Source organism: Candoia aspera, chromosome 1, assembly GCF_035149785.1.
Source record: "Candoia aspera isolate rCanAsp1 chromosome 1, rCanAsp1.hap2, whole genome shotgun sequence".
Taxonomy (NCBI): Eukaryota; Metazoa; Chordata; class Lepidosauria; order Squamata; family Boidae; genus Candoia; species Candoia aspera.
The window spans coordinates 25,481,196-25,497,706 of NC_086153.1; the positions used below are offsets into that span (position 1 = coordinate 25,481,196).

The 16,511-nt window shown below is 39.5% G+C and overlaps 1 protein-coding gene across 2 annotated transcripts in view; it reads left to right on the forward strand.

Moving 5' to 3' along the window:
- MSRA (methionine sulfoxide reductase A) overlaps positions 1 to 16,511 on the forward strand; it is a 242,753-nt gene that overhangs the window by 30,373 nt on the left and 195,869 nt on the right. Inside the window, exon 2 of one of the 2 annotated variants that reach the window (XM_063300883.1) lies at positions 9,103 to 9,271. The exons of the other annotated variant lie outside the window; for it this stretch is intronic. The gene's annotated coding sequence lies outside the window, so the exon portion shown is untranslated. The remainder of the gene's footprint in view (positions 1 to 9,102; positions 9,272 to 16,511) is intronic. 2 annotated transcript variants of the gene reach the window in all.

Genomic DNA, 16,511 nt, shown 5'->3' on the forward strand with positions numbered 1-16,511 from the left:
AGGGCAAGGTGGATGGATGATATTCTAGAGGTGACGGACTCATCCCTGGGGGAGCTGGGGGTGTTGACGACCAACAGGAAGCTCTGTCGTGGGCTGGTCCATGAAGTCACGAAGAGTCGGAAGCGACTAAACGAATAAACAACAAATGTATTTCTTGCAGTTTGCTGATAAAGTTCAAGCATATATTCACTGGGATATATAACAGGCCAATGGAATAAGTGGATCTCTATATTAGGAAAGAAAAAATACATGAAATTGGTAACTAAAATGTCAGGCCTGTATTTCCAGGGGCTTTTAACAAGATAAATAAAAAAATATATCCAAAAGCCTTTCCTTTGCTTTACAAAAAAATATGGAAAGCTTTACTGTATTCATGTCCTAACAGCCAGGAACCACGCTGAGACAAGGAACTGGTCTCTGATGTTTTATTGCTTGTACATAACAGGAATCCTAACAAACTGAAGAAGCGTGGGAAAAACCCAGACATATAAACCCCAAAGGTTAAGGCGGTCCCGATCTGTGTCTCTTTGAATGGCTGCCCAATTCCTCAGTGCTACGCATGAGCTTAACAGTCTGGATGGGAGCCCCCTGCTCGCCATCCTTACTCATGACAATTCAAGTGCACAAGTGGCTCTGGGTTTGAAAGTCAACAGAGGCCAGTGATATTCCATCTTTGGTTCTATAGGGGTTGCCCTGTGCCCTTATTATCTATTAGATACAATAGTCACAGTACCTAGGGTCTATGAAAATTTGGGGGGCCTCTGAAAATATTGTAAGTTTTTTAAAAAGATGAAAAATGGAAAAATAATAAAATCAAAATGTGTATATTCAAAAATGAAATATGCTTAAGATATTATTACTACTTTATTATATGTATACTTACTGCCACTTAGGGACGCGGTGGCGCTGCGGGTTAAACCGCTGAGCTGTCGATCGGAAGGTCGGCGGTTCGAAACCGCGCGGCGGGGTGAGCTCCCGTTGCTCGTCCCAGCTCCTGCTCACCTAGCAGTTCGAAAACATGCAAATGTGAGTAGATCAATAGGTACCGCTTCGGCGGGAAGGTAACGGCGTTCCGAGTCGTCATGCTGGCCACATGACCCGGAAGTGTCTATGACAACGCCGGCTCCAAGGCTTAGAAACGGAGATGAGCACCGCCCCCTAGAGTCGGACACGACTGGACTTTACGTCAAGGGAAACCTTTACCTTTACTACTGCCACTTATTGACATTGCAAAATATAGGCCCAGGAAATGCCTTTATAACCCAGCACCTGATTATTACCACAATGAGGACCTATGCAGGGTTTCAGGGTCTACAAGGGTCTTAAGGCAGCCATGGGTTGCTCTCCCATGTACCTTACTGGTTTATAATCTGGGGGTCCTCCTGTACTCACAGCTCGGTAGTCATTGTGGCTAGGAGGATCTTTGCACAACTCTGTTTTGTACACCAGTTATGAATATTTCTGGATTAGGAGGCCCTTATTTTATGCCTTGGTCACCTCTTGGTTGGACTACTGCAGTGGGCTATATATGGGGCTTCCCCTACCATGAGGGTGGGCCTTACAAGCTTAGAAGTTATGATGATGAGTCTGTCCAAAATGAAAGCCAACTATCCAGAAGTTATAGCTAATCCAGAATGCAGAAGCTCAAGTTGTTATGGGCTCATCTTGTTTTATCTATGTGATACAACTATTGTACTCCAAGAGCTGCACTGCTTACCCGTTTCTGAGTGCAATTCATGGCTGTCACCTTTAAAGCCATACATGGCTTGGTATCTGTGAGATCTGATCCCAGTGATTTCTGCCAATCCAATGAAATCTGGAAGGAAGGATTCCCTTTGGGTCCCTACTCCAAGGGAAGGTTACCATGAGGGTGGGCCTTACAAGCTAAGAAGTTATGATGATGAGCCAGTCCAAAATGAAAGCCAAGTCAGTCATCCTATCAAGTCATCTGGTTCAAAGCATAGACATAGTGAAGTCCTCAAAAAAACCTAGGTTTTAGGAGCCATGCAGATAAATCATAAGCACTTAACATTAATGATAGTTCTGGCAACGCTAAGATGCTACTAGGTACAGGCTTAAGTCCTGCAACAGGAGAGTCTCCTCTATGTCTAGATGTTACGGATTGTCTTAGATGCTATGGGATTCTTAGTCCTGAAAGATTTCTGTCTTAGCTATTGACTACTAGATGTCTACTTTCCCGCACCTCAAGCATCACTACTCCCTAGGACCTAGTGGGAAGGAGACATAGGTCGTAGTGAGACATGGATCTTGGAGTAACTCTACTTCTTTAATTATGCACAGTGACCTCCTTAAATTGTTCTTTCATAGCTTTCACCTCCTTGTCTTTGCCCAGGAAATTTAAAATCTGATACTCTAATAATAGTAGTTTTATTTTGTAAGTGTATATACTAAGCATACTCTAACAACAACAATGCAAATCACAATGTAATGTAAACAAACAAGTTATACAACCATTATCTAGCCACAGTTCTATCATAGTTAAGATATATTATTATTTTAACCTCATAAATGTCCTAAAAAAGGGGTGTGGTGTTAAAATATGATTTATCTAATCAAAATCCCTGAAAAATGCTGTATGTCTTTATATTGCTACTACCACCAACATATATTTGGTTCTATGGATTATTTAGATTGGAACTATCTTATTCTAGTTTATCATTCAGAAAAGTTAAGACAAGGAGGAACATTTTATGTTTTATGACTCCAGCAATTTTAACAATCTTAATCATGTCAGACCCAAAACCAATGGTCATTCTTTATTTTTTTGTTATTATATCTTGATAATCTTAATTCAGATTGTTAAAGGTAAATGAAGTCAGCGAAACCCTTAAAGCAATCCTTATCCCACTTCAAAATAAACCACAGCATTTACATATCTCCACATTAGGCACAGAGCTTTTTTCTTAAAGAAATCAGACAGCTGAATGTCCCCCTCAAAATCCCTGACTTCTTTTCAAGAGAACTCCCATACATATTAACCCCTCCTTTTCCAGGGCTTTTGATTCCATTGATCAAAAGATCCATTTCACTTATGGCTTGCAACTCGATCTGTCCCATTAATTTCTTCAACTCCACTATCCAGTCTTCCTCCAGCATCTCAGCAGAAGTCAAAGAGACATCCCTGACGCTGTTAAATTCCTCCATTTCATCCACGGCATCCCCAACCAGAGGAGACATTTTAAAGTTTGTATCTTCCACAATGTCCTGAATGCCTTGCACAAAAACTTGGTAGGAATCAGAAAGAATCTGTTTAAATCTTGTTGTAAGTCAGAGAAAGTCTGTTTAAAATCCTCCATGTCTCACGAAGTAGATTATGGCGCCCCCTAGGAGCTTAATCAGTGAAAGTCGAAGATATGAGGACGTTCGAAAGTTGTTTACATGAAGTGAGAGTGAACAGACTGTTCTCAAGGGAAAGTGAACAGGAATCTGAAAGTTCAAATCAGCTGATTCAACATGTAGGAAAATAGTAATTTCTTCAAATCCAGTGCAAAAATAATAACGGGGAGACAATTATTTACTTACAAATCCTCCTTAATATTTGGATGGGAAATATGCCAGAACTTTAAAAAAAAAAAATTTAACCCCCAAAATAACAATAAGCGCCAAGAGAGCCCGTTTGTCCTTGCTGTGAAAAGCCTCTCTTAGGGTACATAAATTTAAAAAATATAAATTGGGTGATTCAGAAATGGGGTGGCTGGTCTTAGTGTCCCTTTAAGGCTACAGCGCAGCTTGGAAGTGGTGACGTCCCAGTTTCCTGGCAGCTGTTACCAGACAAGTGCAAACACTGTTTGCAATCCTCTGGCTACAAGTTGCTGTTCTGGAGGACAGATAGGATGCTCCCGAGTGTTTTCTTTGTCTTTGGAAGCACTTCTGGGCTTCAGGAAAAGCCTGCCTGAGCCCCCAAAACTGCCGCATTTTCAGTTCTGCCCGCGGAGCCCGTGGACACAGCTGTTCAGTCTGCCATGTCCCCACCGGAAGTCGGAAATTTAATTGTCTTTTCAAAAAATAAATTTACATATACAGTTTGATTTTAGATTGTTTTTAGAATATGCATTTTTGTAAAGTTTTTCTTGGTTTTGCTCTTGAATTTTCCTTTGTAAAGCAAAGTTATAAACATGAATAATTGTTTTTTTAATCCTTATAAACCTCTTTCAGAATTATCCCTTTTTCAGGTTTGTCCTTTATTTTTTCCTAGAAAATATGGTCACTGTACATATAAGTGGGAGAAGTCAGTGACTGGTTTCATACATCATGCTAGGTGTTTTATATTAACCCAGCTGTTGTTCTTAAATCATAGTTTATGGCACAGCATGATTTGTGTCTCAGCTATTTTAGCTTACTTTAAAGAACCAATGGTTTAATATGGTATATAGCAATGATATGTAGCAATTAATTAGCTTTTGATTTTTTTTTTCAGAAAATTGAATAATTCATTTAAAAATTCCTTATAGCTTCTTGGTAATCAGCTTTCATATTTAAGATTGCATTAAGTTTACAACAGATAAAAGAAAAAATCAAAATGCAAAATAAAGCATCTTGCAAAAAAGTATCTCAATGTTTTTGGTAGATAGGCATCTTTTATGGAATAGCTAACACTTTAGAAGACAAAAATGAAATTAAAAATTAGAAAATTAGTTATTAAAATGAAAAATTAGGCAATAGTTATTTTTGACGCTATTAGAAAAGAGTCAAAAATAACGAAGAAATTTAACAGACAATGTGAAAGTTCTTCATTTAGGAAACAGGAATTAAATGTATAAGTAGAGGATATTTGGATTGACAGTATTACTTGTTGAAACAGATCTGGATAGATTATGTGCCATCAAGTTGTTTTCGACTCCTAGCGACCACAAATATAGATTTTCTCCTAACGATTTATCTATAAGCTGGTCTTTCATGTCTTCCAATGGTGCACTCATCACCACTGTAACTCAGTCCATCCACTTTTCTGCTGGTTGTATTTGTACTGGAAATAGTAGCTGGTTACAAATTGAATGTCAATCAGCAGTTTGATGATGCTAACCCAACCCCCAAAAAACAGCAAATGCAATTTTAGACTGTATGAACAGAAGTAGTTTCTAATTTACAGGAAGAAATAGGACAAACAACATTTCATCCTAGAAGACAGGACATGAAATAATGGTCCTAAGTTACCAAAGGCAGATTCCATCTGAACATTAGAGAAAACTTTTCCAAGCACAGTAGTAGGCTTTTCTTCACCTAATGTATTCAAGCAGAGTTGACAGCTACCTGTTGTAAATGATTTAACAGTTACTTTATGGAACAAAAGTTTGAATTATTACTTCCAACTCTATGATTCTATGTTCATCAAAACTTCTACCCAAACATACAGTAATGTGGTACCTAATCGGGTCTGCTGCTAATCCTTTGTCCTTGGACTCCTCTTGGTTGGCAGAGTTGCTTGATATTCAGCAGGAGATCAGAAACTCCAACTGTTTCTTCCTCCTCCTGCATATGATTAATTGTCAGTTGAAGGTGATTTAATATTAGCCAAAGTGCTGGAGTCCATTGTTATTGAACTTATTTCTTAATTTGGGGGGTGGGGAATTTTTTTCTGGTTACCGCCCTGATCAAATGTTTAATTTTTGTTCAAAATAAAATCAATCAGTGTCCATATTTCATTTGATTTCTAATCTATTTAGTCACACTCAGAATTGAAAATAACCATCAGTGTTAACCATCTGATATTTATTTATTTTCAATAAAATAAAATAGTTATGAAGTAAACAATGCCAGACTCCCATATTGGGAAATATGTATTTAAATAAGTGTTTATGGCTTTCCTAAAAGATACTGGGATCATTTTTAGTGGATCTTTTGTGGCAGGGAAGCAGTAGAGTTTGAGAACAGAAACTCTTTAATCACTCTTTGAATGCTCAAATTGTCTACTTTCATGTATGAAATATACAATTAAGAGAATCTCCCAGCTGATTTGAAGAGAACATAATTTAATTTCATGCAAGAGATTGTTGCCAAGATATGTTGGTCCCAAGACCTTTGGGGGTTTTATATGTCAACTGTAATATTTTGCAGAGTGTTTGTAGTAACTGGGGGTTACTGCCCAAGTTCTGAATCCAAAATAATCAAAAAAGTCTATCACTCAGTGAACCATACATGTTCTTTTCACATCAGCAACTTCACATCCTCGGGGATTGTGTTTGCAGACATGAACGCACATGATTTTGCTAAACTATATGTCACTGCTTCATATATCTTAATATGGAATTAATTTCTCTCTCTCTTTTTTAAAGTCCTGGATCTCACTGGAGATCTTGACCTGAATTAACATTTAATGTAATTAAAGCTTTAGTTTTCTAACTCTTTCTCCAAAGCATTAACTAAAAACACTGAATTTTGATTCTTTAATGTTAGTAATATAGAACCTTGTTTCTAAATAAATGTACAGGTAATCCTTGGCTTATGTCCATTCATTCAGCGACTGTTCAAAATTACGGTGGTACTGAAGCAATGGACGTATGACCGCTCCTCGAAGTTCAGCCATTGCAGCACCCCTGTGGTCATGTGATCACGATCCAGGCACTTGGGTGCCCAGCTCATGATTATGATGTCACAGGGAGCCATGGTCACTTGATCGCCATTTGTGACCTTCCCTGCCGGCTTCCCACAAGAAAAGTCAATGGGGATGCCAGCAGGGAAGATCGCAAGTCACTCAGGTAAGTTGCTCCGGCTTCACTGGCCCTCCCAGTGCCTCCCCTGACTCACATGCAGCTTGTGCTGGCCCTCCCAGGGCCTTTCCTTACTTGTGTGCGCCCTGCGCTGGCCCTCCCAAGCTCTCCCTGGCCTTCTGTGACTTGCACGCGGTCTGCGCCTGCCATCCCAGGCTGTGATGGAATGTGGGGGTGACCTTGCAAGAAGGGCAGAAGAGATGCCACCCAGGGAACAATCAGATAAAAGAGAAAGGAGCCTGCAACAGAGTAATGGCTTGAGAAAGAAACTTAGGAAGGACCCACCCTAACTACTCAGGCAGAAAATAGGGAAGGTGGGAGATTTGTACCTTGAGACTTGCTAGATTGATGTCAGCCCTCCCAGGTAAACCAGACAGGAAACACGACTAGATGAGCTAATTCTACTTTATTGTAAGGCTACATTAACAGAATCTAGCAAGTCTGAAGGTGCAAACCTCCCGCCCTCCCTATTTACTGCCTGAGTAGGTAAGGAGGGTCCTTCCTAAGGTTCTTTCTCTGGCCGTTTCTCTTAATGGGGAATACATTGGGCTGTTTGAGTAGTGCTCTCACACCAGTGCCACTGCATTCCTTTCAATGTGTATACCCCATTGAGTGCCTGCTTACTCTCTTATAATCCTTTCCTCTCCAATGAATCTAAATACAAACATTATTTCCCTTCTTGCTAATTATCCCAGTGCCTGGGTGAGCATTCAAAAGGGCAGGGGAGTGAGGAAAAAGAAAGCTCAGTCACGTAATTTCCCACTTAGGGACCACTTTGCTTAATGACAGAGCTGCAGGTCCAATTGTGGTCGCTAAATGAGGACTACCTAGTGAACAGACCATGGCAAGCCAGATAGCCTAAAAAAGCTATCTGATAAAAGGAAAAAAAAAGCCACTGAAGCAGATCCCAGTGTGTGGGCAGAGGTGTATGGAAGAAAGGGATTTTATTTATTTATTTTATTTATTTATGATATTTCTTCACCACTTCATCTCATGCAAACAACTCTCATTTATATTATATAGAATCCCAATTATTTAGAGTATGAATGCTAATGGAATTAGGATTGGAAAAACGTAAGTAGTATACTAGTACCACTCTGTCAAGATCTTCAGAGCAGACTTTCAACTTTTCTTCTTTGGAAACCAATTTGCCATCATCTGTAAATAGGGTTGGAATATCTTAATAGCTTTTAACCCAAATTCCTCAGGTTAAGTACTTAAAATCTGAGTCTGGATCCAATGTTTTTCCATTTGATTTTGTGCTTTTTCTTTACTGAGAGATAACAGCTTGATAACACCATTTTTCTCTAGTTAAAAGAGAACGAAATGAAAGAATCCCCATTTCTCTGTTGTCATCACCCATTAAGAGAAATTGTGTGCCACTTTTGGCTGTTTTTCTATTGTGAATCTGAATGCCCTTCTAATAATATATTTCTCTTAATTTTTTTTGTCTCATGTTTTTATTGCTCAAGGTTCCAAGGGAAAATCACATTTAAGTATTCTGAGCTTTGCAAAACAAGGGCATTGTCGTGGCTTCCTCCCTCATGCCTTTCCCCTTGAACTGACCTAGAGCAATTATGTTTCCTCCCTGATGAGATGCAGTTATGTGTTACTGTTCTGTTCCTAGTGTGCTTTTGTTTGTGTCCTCTCATAATTACAGGGAGCAAGATAGGCGAGCTGTGTATGCTTTTCAAAGACTATTGTTTCCTCATAGACATCTGTACTCAAGGTCTGCTGGCCAGTTTTGGAAGAAAACATGATCTTTCTTTCACTGTATTTACACTGTAGTTACTTAGTAGATGCTGATTTATTTTCTGATGCATTCATATTTTTTAATGTTAAAAATAACTTCCCAACTTTTTTACTGCTGTTTTTCTTCCTCTTTGGGGTAATTCAGATTTGAAAATATGGCTACATTTTCCTGAAGAGGAATGCATTACATGATAGTGAATATTTTATATAGTGCTGGTCAATTAGGACGCTTCCTATCCTGAATAACTGATATTCCACTGTGTGTGATCTAAAATAAGAAGTAGGGAAGTATAATACTGTTCTGTTTGCTGTTTGATTTGCTGATGTGTTGCACGTCCTTCAGGCAAGTAACCAGCCTTATTTAGTCTCTATGTAAATAAGCTGCTTGACTTTCTACTTAGTTTGTTTAGAATTATGTCTTGTAAGTACTGTCGATAGTCATGTACAAGCCTTCTGATGTACCATAGTAAGCCTTTCTAAACTGTATCTTGAGTTATGGGCCTGGCAGTAAGAGACAGTAATAGGCAATGCGGGCTAAAAATGGAAAACAGGAGAAGAATCTGAGTTATGACATGAATATTGCATGCATTGCAATGGCATTGATGATGCTTTTTTTTTTTAGGTTTGTGGAAACAGGACATTGTTTCCAAGAACCGGATTATTCTAACTTTACTCTGCTCAGCACTGGTTAATTTTTGCTTGAAGTATTGTGCTCTGGATGGAATAGTTTCAGAATGACAGTGTCAAGGTGCAAGCTACTTAATGGGATTTAGGATTCTTATAGCCACACTGTATGTGATTATAATGTAATGCAGTGTGCTTATTTGGTAGATTTATTCCTTTCTTCACTACACTGTCATCTACCTAATTTTAAGCCTTAACACATTCAACTAAACATCTGATCAGGTCTATAAGTTATCGATCAGGTCAGTTATTGATCAGGTCAATAACTGTATGTTCCTCCTGGAGGGTTACTCTTCAGGGGAACAGTAGATCCCTTTGGACTAGAAAATTAAGCATTTTGCTCTTGGAGACATAAGTATTAATATAAGAAGCTGAAAACTAAATTATTTAGTTTTTGAATTTTATATCTTACATTTTTTGTACTTATATATGTACAGGTATATGTATTTATACTGTGTGTGTATAGTTTTATTCTAATAATATGCTAATTCTTTATTTTTAATAGTTGTAAACCATCCAGAGTTGCCGTTACGAGATGGGCGGCAAAGAAATATGAAAAATAAATAAATAAATGAAATTTATTCCTCAGTAGTCCTTAACTTATAAAGGCCTCCTCACAAGTGGAATATTTGTGCAATTGAGCCTGCGGTGGGGTTTTAATAATCCAGCTTCAAACAGTCTCTGGAGTTGCTGGAGTTTCAGCCTAATATGTTGGGTGATCCCAGCCATGATAATTTGGAAACTATGATGTGTACTCAGTATGTTGTATGACTCCTGTTCATGACTGTGGAATCCTTGGTGCTCTCTGAGCTTGGTTGTTTGCTTGCAGACATTTTATTACCCAACTAGGTAACATCATCAGTGCTAGTGAGCGTGGAGTTTTGTTCCCTGTTTGCATACAGTGGCTTGCCTTGCCAGTGTTGGTGGGGGTGTGGTTTTCTCCTTGGTAGTTCCTTGATTAGGGTTTTGTTTTCTGCTTGATTATTTTCTGGTGTTAATCCCTGCTTATCTGGGTGTAGGCTACTGGAGAGGATGTGTTCTGGACTTTTTGTTTCCTTCTTAGCTTTTCTATTGTCTCTGTTGATGGCTATGTGTCTGAGTGCCAAGCTTCCAGGAATTCCCTAGCATTTTTGGATTTGGCTTGGTCTAGGATGCCTAGTTTCCCAGTTAAAACTATGGTTGAGTCTGTCCATGTGTTGTGAACTTAAGAAGTTTTCATTGTGTCTTCTGACTGCTAGTTGGTGTTTATGGATGTGCTCTGCTAGTCTTCTGCCTGTCTGTCCTACATAGTGGCTGTTACACTCCACTGTACATTGTAGATGACTCCTGTTTTTTCTCCTTGGGCTACTGGGTCTTCTGGGTTACTTAACGTGTTTTGGAAGGCTTTGGTTGGTTTGTGTGCTGCAGTGATGCCACGTGGTTGTAGTAATTTGTTGGTTGGTTGTGAGATGTTTCTGATGTATTCTTTTCTATTGGTCCTGTCCATGAGCTTGCTGGCTATCCTGCAAGTCTGTCTTACCATATGCTTCTCTGTTGGATGCTGTTGGAAGGAGCCATTTATTCCATCAAATCCAAATCCCTGCTCAGGGTACGATTTCAGATTAAAGCATCTCCGACAGATGACTGCTGAGTGTCTGTTTGAATGCATTCTGTGAAGAGAATCCCACCACCTCTCTGGGTAGTGAGTTCCACTGTCAAATGCTTTCATACTGAAGAGATTTTTCCTGACCTTCAATTGGAACCTTCTTTTGGGTAATTTAAAATCATTATTTAGCCATCTGGGATAATACAGAACAGGTCTTATGTGTGAGGTTTGAGCCTGCTTTTGATTCTGGAAAGGAAATTTATCTTGAGTCAGAAGGGAAAACGAAACTTATCAGGAAGGATTTGGAGAAATAAAAACCAGAAGAGCAGGAGAAACCAGAGACGCTGATTGGACAAACTTCGGAGGGAGGTTTGAACCCTCCAATCAGCGCTTGAGAAAGAAGAGCAGAGAAGCGCATGAATCAAAAGCCAGCTTGATTGGCTGCAGGTGAGAAAAGGCATGGAAAGGATCGTTTTAAAAGGCAGGCATGCCAAGAGCAAGCTGCCGGAGCAAACTGATCCTTCGAGCTCACAGCATCTGCGGAAGAGTCCTTGCACCAGTTGGAAGCCTTACCTGTAGCCAGCATGGAACCAGAGCCAGCCCCTTCTGTTGTCACAGACCTGCTTCCTGCACACGCTGCTCCAGTCGAGCCCCTCCTTGCCGTCCCTGCCGAGCACAGCCTTGCATCCAGATCCAAGCCTTGTCTCGTTGCTCCAGCACAATTCAGTCTTGCCTCCAGCTTCAAGCCTCATCGTGATGTTTCTGCCAAGTCCAGCCTTGTCTCCCGATCTGAGCCTTGCCTTGATGCTCCAGCCAAGTCCAGCCTTGTCTCCAGATCTGAGCCTTGCCTTGATGCTCCAGCCAAGTCCAGCCTTGTCTCCAGATCCAAGCCTTGCCTTGACGCTTCAGTCCAGCCTTGCCTAGCCTCTGTGCTCCAGCCTAGTCCAACCTGTGTGCCCATTTGCAGACTCTTGCCTCAAGCCTCCTCCTTGCCACATGCTCTAGCTTCACCGAATCGTACAGCTTCAACAAGAGAATTAGCTGAGTTCTGCCTTGCTGTTTTGCCACAATCTGATCCTGCAGCCTTGCCTGGTCATCCTTTACTGCTGGGTTTTGATTGAATTGTGTTGCCTAATCTATTACAAGGACTTTTTGCTGTTGTAAAGTTATTGTAAATAAAGAATTTAATAGTAATTCTGCCTGGCTGTCTCATAGTCTGAACAGGACGTTATGTATTCTTCTATGTCACATACTCTTTTGCATATTTTAAGAGTGCTGATTATCTCCCCCCACTCCTCAGTCTTCTCAAAATGAAATATTCCTTCAGTCTCTTTCATTCCCTGATAATTCATAGTTCCCAATCATTCTTGCTGACTTCTCTGAACCTATTTCAGTTTTTCTTAAAGTACAGTAGATTTTTTTTCTTATCTTGTCTTGAAAAATATTATTAAAAAGAAGCATCAGTATAATGCATCAATTCTGGATATTGTAAGCATGTAAAAGAATCAGAGATTATATAAACATTAATGCAACTTATAGGTGGAAGTTATCTCTTGATATAACCTTGATGTTGTTAGTGTTTGAATGAAAAACGGTGATCATCAGATAACCAAAAATATATGCCAAAAGAAAGTAGAGATGCATTCTATTATAAATGACTCTTTCTGTTCAGTACTGTCCTAACAGTCAGGAATCACGCTGAGACAAGGAATAGGTCTCTAGTGTTTATTGCTGCTACATAAGACAGAAAATCCTAACAAACTGAAGAAGCGTGGGAAAAACCCAGACAGATCAACCCCAAAAGTTAAGGTGGGTCTGATGTGTGTCTCTTTGAATGGCTGCTTAATTCCTCAGTACTACGCATGTGTTTCCCCCCCTGGGTAGAGGCCCCTTCCTGCTCGCCATCAGTACTCATGACAAGTACTATGTTAAATTGGAACTGACTTTATTTTGAATGATGGGAAGAATTATTTGCTTGTTTGTTTATACCTGTCCGCCCCAGTCCCAATGCCACTGGATTGCTTAGAAGAATATAGTCAGATAATGCAGTGATTAAATCCATAAAAGATATAAACTCTAAAAGGTGTGACTGAAAATGTTTCCTAAACTGGAGTAAGATATGGGACTTCCTTAGGTGACACTTCGTTTGCTAACAAAGGACTTGCCACTGAAAGAAGTAGAACTAATTGTTGTTAAATGTTCCATAACGGGACCTATGCTGATGACTTGAGGTCACAGGGCAGACTACATGGGAGTTGGCAGTCATGCAGCTAACTTGTGCCTTAGCTGTCTGATGCTCTGAACATTACAGTAAGCAGGCTAAGTTGGGTTTGAGAAACAACAAATAACTAGTGCTACTGTTTCACTACTGGGGTGATGTTGTATTGCCATGATGTACACTGCCACATTCTGGGGCAGCTTCTCTTCCCAATCCACTTTCAGTGGTTGCATCAAGATGAGTATATTGGCATAACCTAGCCCTGAAATTACTGTGCATGAATTACCAACATCAGATTCATGATTCAAGGAGCACAACTGATTTATCAACCAAAACTGATAAAAACTTCCCCCTTGCCACATTATTATATACTGTAACTGTTCAGGATCAGTGTCAAACATATTCCTAGCCTGTGATCTTAAGGGGAGTACAACCCCATGTAGAAAATACATATCTGTGGTCACTATCAACTTTTATTTTGTCCAGCTTCAATTTGTTATCTCATGTCTAGACTTTTGCATGCAGAAGTTCTTCAGATGTTTGAACCATACAAAAAGGGAAATGTATCTGAGTGTCACTAGTATACTCAGATCAACATACTCAGATCAGACCACGTATGATACTTCACATTACTTTCATATAGAACATACATAACCTGGAAGTGAAGATGGAGCCCTAAAATAATACCCAAGGGGCCAAGCAGTAGTCTCCCACAACCACTTTCTGGTAATATCCAGATAAATAATTGAGGGATCCCCCAGAATAGTGCCTCCTACTCCAAATTGTTTCAAACACTCAAACAATATATTTGTCCAGCAGTTCAGAATATTTGAAGACAAATATTTTGAAATTGGTAAGGCTAAATGTAACTGCAGAAGTAGTTGCTCACTAGATAACTCTGGGCCAGTTGCTGACTCTCAGACCAACCCTACCAGACAGGATTGTTGTTATATGGAAAAATAGAAGGAGGGAATGCTGTGTATAATATATTGAGACTGAAATCTGTCTGTCTGTCTGTCTGTCTGTCTGTCACATTTGTATAGCTGCCCATCTCACACAGTGGCTCTGGGCAGCGTACTTAATAAAACAAAATACATAAAAGTAAAATACATAAAAACCAATAAAGCCACAATTTAAATTAAAAATAAAAATAAAGTAAAAAATAAAATAAAATGAAAGATATATCAGTTAACAAACAAACAAACAAACAGGAATGTTAATCAACTGCTGTGGGAGCTATCCCAACATGGCTGCCACAATAGACAAGGCTGATGCTAAAAAATAACTTGCCCCAAAATCTGAATATAAGGCAAAGGTAGTTCTGAACCTCGGAATGTAGTCTCTCTTTAAGGGCACAATTATCTGATTGAAGATCATCCCCCAACCATTTACTATCCATACCTACTTCTACTCATCCCATTTACTTGTTTCTGTTTTTATTTTAGAACTCTAACTCCAACCCTACCTCCTCCATCTTACACTCTCACAAATCATCTCCTTCCCTTTCATGCTTTTCTTTTCCTTTGTATAGACCTCCCCACTCAACCCCAGTCACTATGCACTCCTTGTTTCTTGCAGTATCCCAACAAAGTCCCTTGTTTCCTTACCCTATAACTTGAGTCCTTTATCCATTTCCCTATGGTCAAACTGAAACCTCCTTTCTAAAATCAGGCAATGACAGTAGGATTCCTTCCTTATTAAACCATTGGTAGCATTCTAACTTCCAAAGAATGCTTATGGTCCACTTTATGCCAAAAAGTATTTGGGCGAACAAAGATGGCTGGTTGTTGGAGGCTAGCACTACACTTTGAAGTGCTCCTAAGGACCAATGTATTCACCCTGCCTGCCTGCCTGCCTGCCTGCCTGCCTACTGCCTACTGACTTAAGTGCGTATCTTTCTGAAGCACAAATGTCAGCAAGTCCTTTGGAGGGTGAAGGACAAAATAGGCACTTGGGTTACTGCAGCATTTAACCTCTCCTGAAACTGTAATCATCCTATGGAATGAATGGCCTGTTGGCAGTTGTTCTCCCCTCATCCCACCTTAGGGGCCTCTGAGATTGTCAGTTTCAAAGGACTTCTGGCAAAGAACTTCCTGTTTGTTTACTGCTGACTTTTTATTGTATACTTTTTCATTCTATTATTTTCTCTTTGGGTAAACTGGTTGTTTTCCTGTAGTTGGATTATGATTTCATAATACTTGATATGATGATATAATATATAAATGCTACCACAAGGAACTGAAATAACATGTGTAATGTTGGTAACATTACTGTATTTTCTCTTTCATTGGATAATACTTACTTTGTGGTTACACTGTTATTAGTTAAGGGCCTTTGGAACTGAATGGGCTACATATTCAAATCTGTTAATATCTTTTTCACATGTGAAAAGCAAATGTTGTTACTTAAGGCTCAGAAGCCATTTTTTTAAATGACAGGAAACACATAAAGAAAAAATAAATCAAATAGTTCAAAGGTGAGTCCATAGCTTTATCTCGTATTTTGAGCAAAATAACTGACAATTTGGAGTTAGAACAAACCACTTATTTTAATTTGGCCAATTCAGCCTTCAGCTAGTTGCACCTTGTGGTTTTCTACATGTGTTTTAGAAAGGCAGGTCTGAGATATTTGAATTGCAAATGATGATGGAATTCAGCATCTTTCTTGAGAGGTATGGCACAAGCATCTGAAGCAGCACTTGCCAGACTTTTTAGCATCAATGCAGCAGAAAGCCAAATGATTTCTGAAAAAGGAACATTTCATAGAATAATTTATTTGCTATGGCAAAGCTGTATGTTGTATAATTTTCCCCTGTTGCTACGGAAACACATTTTAGTGTTGCAGTGATTGTTAATAAGGATTTGTAGTTATATCATTTTCATTACAAGGCTCCACATCATTATAGGTTGAACCATGGTTTTTTTTGACAGTAGCACAGATCAACCATTACAGCAAAATATTAAATGGCACCAGTTTTCCTGTAATTTTAAAGTCATTGTTACCAGAAACAATTTTCACTTTTCCTGGAAACTCAGGTGCTGTTGTTTGTTCCATAAATGTCCTTAATGCTTGCAGGATTCTGGTATGAATAGTAGGTTGATGATGTAGGACCTTCACTTCAGAGGAGTATGATTTGAAGGCACAGGATGTCTTGGCTACTGTATGTAAGTGGAAGAGGTACAGTGCCACCACCAGCTTGAGGTCACCTTGTGGAATAGTCACACATTCTTCTTTCATAGTCAGGCAGAACTTTAGGAAGAGATTAATTCCTTGATGTACTTCGCAAATTAGAAGACAAACATGAATAAGGTATTGTTGTTGTTGTTTATTCATTTAGTCGCTTCCGACTCTTCGTGACTTCATGGACCAGCCCACGCCAGAGCTTCCTGTCGGTCGTCAACACCCCCAGCTCCCCCAGGGACGAGTCTGTCACCTCTAGAATATCATCCATCCACCTTGCCCTTGGTCGGCCCCTCTTCCTTTTGCCCTCCACTCTCCCTAGCATCAGCATCTTCTCCAGGGTGTCCTGTCTTCTCATTATGTG